The sequence below is a fragment of the Pyxicephalus adspersus genome, chromosome 5 (genome assembly GCF_032062135.1).
Source record: "Pyxicephalus adspersus chromosome 5, UCB_Pads_2.0, whole genome shotgun sequence".
NCBI lineage: Eukaryota > Metazoa > Chordata > Amphibia > Anura > Pyxicephalidae > Pyxicephalus > Pyxicephalus adspersus.
The window spans coordinates 98,592,539-98,596,530 of NC_092862.1; the positions used below are offsets into that span (position 1 = coordinate 98,592,539).

General features: G+C 38.9%; 4 non-coding genes across 4 annotated transcripts; all 4 read left to right on the plus strand.

Annotated features, from left to right (window-relative positions):
• Window positions 1–208: 208 nt before the first annotated feature.
• Window positions 209–282, plus strand: TRNAT-AGU (transfer RNA threonine (anticodon AGU)). The gene has a single exon. It is a non-coding gene; the product is annotated as a tRNA-Thr (tRNA).
• A 725-nt stretch (window positions 283–1,007) lies between these two features.
• TRNAT-AGU (transfer RNA threonine (anticodon AGU)) lies at window positions 1,008–1,081 on the plus strand. The gene has a single exon. It is a non-coding gene; the product is annotated as a tRNA-Thr (tRNA).
• A 569-nt stretch (window positions 1,082–1,650) lies between these two features.
• On the plus strand, window positions 1,651–1,725 carry TRNAT-AGU (transfer RNA threonine (anticodon AGU)). Its single transcript has one exon. It is a non-coding gene; the product is annotated as a tRNA-Thr (tRNA).
• Window positions 1,726–3,228: 1,503 nt separating this feature from the next.
• Window positions 3,229–3,302, plus strand: TRNAT-AGU (transfer RNA threonine (anticodon AGU)). The gene has a single exon. It is a non-coding gene; the product is annotated as a tRNA-Thr (tRNA).
• The last annotated feature ends 690 nt before the right edge of the window (window positions 3,303–3,992 follow it).

Sequence of the window (3,992 nt, forward strand, 5' to 3'; positions counted from 1 at the left end):
GCATACTTAAATGAAAAATAGCATTAATAGGTCCCATGGTTTCCCCTAAACTTTTTTATTGACATAACTAAAATATATGAACTCCAAAATCACAGGAAGAAGAAAAGTGAAAATCTGCAAGGTAGGTATCTTCCCAATTTTTTTTAGCCTTTTGGATGCTTTATTAGCAAAAAATCATGGACTGTGTGCCCTGCTGACAGTGTACTCCGGCGCTGTGGCTTAGTTGGTTAAGGCGCCTGTCTAGTAAACAGAAGATCCTGAGATCAACTCTCAGCTGTGCCTTTCTTTGGGTTCGTTGTCAGGCAAAAGAAACTGGTAAGTCTGCATTCTTGTAAAATGGGTGGCCATGGCATAGTTTCTACGAGAAGACTACCAGCAATAGCATTGTTTGTTCCCCAGCGCTTTTGGCAACTCTTGCTAAAATTAACGTTCTATACATTTTCTGGGACACTTGCTGAAAACACAAGATTTTGCATTCCACAGAGCATAGAAAAGACTGCACTTCTTTGGAAAGGGCTCGATGAGAATGGAAAGAAACCCATGCATGGAGAGCACAATAGATTAGCAGTCCATCACCTTAAACACTCGGCCACCTCATCCACGACTGGAGAAGTTTTTATGTCTCAGTTAGAACAATGCCACAGTTCTGTGGAAACGAGCGTCATATTTTACTTTTCTTCTATTTGGGGTACATTTTCACATCAGTAGACATGTTATCTAGGCAACACATGGTTTATACAAAGGCACACATACTAACATTCTTAAACGCCTTTTCAAGTATTGATTAAAAATTTATGATGGGAGAAAGTGTCAAAAACAGTGACTTTTAGTCATTTGTCTTTTCCATTGTTTTGCAGTTCTAATATTTTTCCTAGCTATAGATCACAAGTACTTAAAGGAAAAATAGCATTAATAGGTCCCATTGTTTACTTACTTTTCTTCTATTTCTATTTTTATGTCTCATTTTATGATGGGAGAAAGTGTCAAAAAACGGTGACTTTTTGTATGGCGCTGTGGCTTAGTTGGTTAAAGTGCCTGTCTAGTAAACAGGAGATCCTGAGTTCAACTCTCAGCAGTGCCTTTCTTTGGGTTCGTTTTCAGGCAAAAGAAACTGGTAAGACTGCATTCGTGACTTTTAGTCATTTGTCTTTTCCATTGTTTTGCAGTTCTAATATTTTTCCTAGCTATAGATCACAAGTACTTAAAGAAAAAATAGCATTAACAGGTCCCATCGTTTACTTACTTTTCTTCTATTTCTATTTTTATGTCTCATTTTATGATGGGAGAAAGTGTCAAAAAACAGTGACTTTTTGTCGTTTGTCTTTTCCATTGTTTTGCAGTTCCAATATTTTTCCTAGCTATAGATCACAAGCTCTGCTTACTTAAAGGAAAAATAGCATTAATAGGTCCCATGGTTTCCCCTAGACTTTGAGCTTTTTCATAACTAAATTTTTTTAAAAAAGACATCCTTGTTGTCCTTCAGATCTTGTCATATTTGCAATATTGTTCTGCGAGTATGAACTCCAACTTCACAGGAGGAAGAAAAGTGAAAATCTGCAAGGTAGGTATCCGTTTCTTATTTCTTTCAGCTTTTCGGCCACTTTATTAGCAATAAATCCTGGACTGTGTGCCCTCCTGACGGTGTACTCCGGCGTTGTGGCTTAGTTGGTTAAAGCGCCTGTCTAGTAAAACAGGAGATCCTGAGTTCAACTCTCAGCAGTGCCTTTCTTTGGGTTCGTTTTCAGGCAAAAGAAACTGGTAAGACTGCATTCTTGGAAAATGGGTGGCCATGGCATAGTTTCTTCCAGAAGACTACCTGCAATAGCATTGTTTGTTCCCCAGCGCTTTTGGCAACTCTTGCTAAGGTTAACATTCTATACAATTTCTGGGACACTTGCTGAAAACACAAGGAACTTTTCCATTCCACAGAGCGTAGAAAAGACTGCACTTCTTTGGAAAGGGCTCGATGAAGATGGGATTCGAACCCATGCATGCAGAGCACAATGGATTAGCCTTAATCACGCGGCCACCTCATCCACGACTGGAGACGTTTTTATGTCTCAGTTAGAACAATGCCACAGTTCTGTGGAAAAAAGCGTAATATTTTACTTTTCTTCTATTTGGGGCACATTTTCACGTCAGTAGACAGGCTTAGAATGCCCCTTCTCTCCCAAAGGCTTGGACGCTGGTTGAGCATGCTTTCTTTCTTTGACTTCATCTTGAAGAAAAAATCACTTGGTTTAAAGGCACCACCACCATTTCATTCATCAACTCTGAAAGCAAGACAGCTTCCATGCCATAAATTCAGTGCGTGAATCAGGCCTCATTCTTCCAGTTTGCCAAGGGTGGAATCAAGTGTTAGCAAGGCAACACATGGTTTATACAAAGGCGCACATACTAACATTCTTAAACGCCTTTTCAAGTATTGATTAAAAATTTATGATGGGAATAAAGTGTCAAAAACTGTGACTTTTAGTCATTTGTCTTTTCCATTGTTTTGCAGTTCTAATATTTTTCCTAGCTATAGATCACAAGTACTTAAATGAAAAATAGCATTAACAGGTCCCATCTTTTACTTACTTTTCTTCTATTTCTATTTTTATGTCTCATTTTATGATGGGAGAAGGTGTCAAAAAACAGTGACTTTTTGTTGTTTGTCTTTTCCATTGTTTTGCAGTTCCAATATTTTTCCTAGCTATAGATCACAAGCTCTGCGTAACTTAAAGGAAAAATAGCATTAATAGGTCCCATGGTTTCCCCAGACTTTGAGCTTTTCCATAACTAAATTTTTATAAAAAAGACATCCTTGGTATCCTTCAGATCTTGTTATATTTGCAATATTGTTCTGCGAGTATGAACTCCAACTTCACAGGAGGAAGAAAAGTGAAAATCTGCAAGGTAGGTATCCGTTTCTCATTTCTTTCAGCTTTTCGGCCACTTTATTAGCAATAAATCCCGGACTGTGTGAAAAATAGCATTAATAGGTCCCATGGTTTCCCCTAGGCTATGAGCTTTTCCATAACTAAATGTTTATAAAAAAGACATCCTTGGTGTCCTTCAGATCTTGTCATATTTGCAATATTGTTCTGCGAGTATGAACTCCAACTTCACAGGAGGAAGAAAAGTGAAAATCTGCAAAGTAGGTATCCGTTTCTCATTTCTTTCAGCTTTTCGGCCACTTTATTAGCAATAAATCCCGGACTGTGTGCCCTCCTGACGGTGTAGTCTGGAGCTGTGGCTTAGTTGGTCAAAGCGCCTGTCTAGTAAACAGGAGATCCTGAGTTCAACTCTCAGCAGTGCCTTTCTTTGGGTTCGTTTTCAGGCAAAAGAAACTGGTAAGACTGCATTCTTGGAAAATGGTTGGCCATGGTATAGTTTCTACCAGAAGACTACCTGCAATATCATTGTTTGTTCCCCAGCACTTTTGGCAACTCTTGCTAAGTTTAATATCCTATACATTTTCTGTGACTCTTGCTGAAAATACAAAAATCTTTTCCATTTCCATTCCGCAGAGTATAGAAAAAGGTGCCCTTATTGGGGAAAGGCTTGATGAGGACACGTTTCAAACCCATGCATGCAGAGCACAGTGGATTAGTTGTACATCACATTCACCACTCAACCACCTCTTGCGCAATGAGAAATTTTTTTATTAATGAGAACAATGCCACAGTTCTGAGACGATTAGCGTCATATTTAACTTTTTTCTATTTGGGGCACATTTTCACATCAGTGTACACGCTTGGAATGCCCTTTTTCTCCCAAGGTCATGAACGCTGGTTGAGCATGATTTCTTTCTTTGACTTCATCTTGGTGAAAAATCACTTGGTTCATAGTAGAGATGAGCGAGAAGGCCTATGATAGTCTTGTGAAAATGCCCTTGAACTTCCGATGGGTCAGCAAAATTTGGGCGAACCGAAAGTTAAATAGAAGGTAAAGTGACAGCAGGCAAATAGGATTTTTGCGTGATGTACAGAGGACAGAGGGCAGCATAA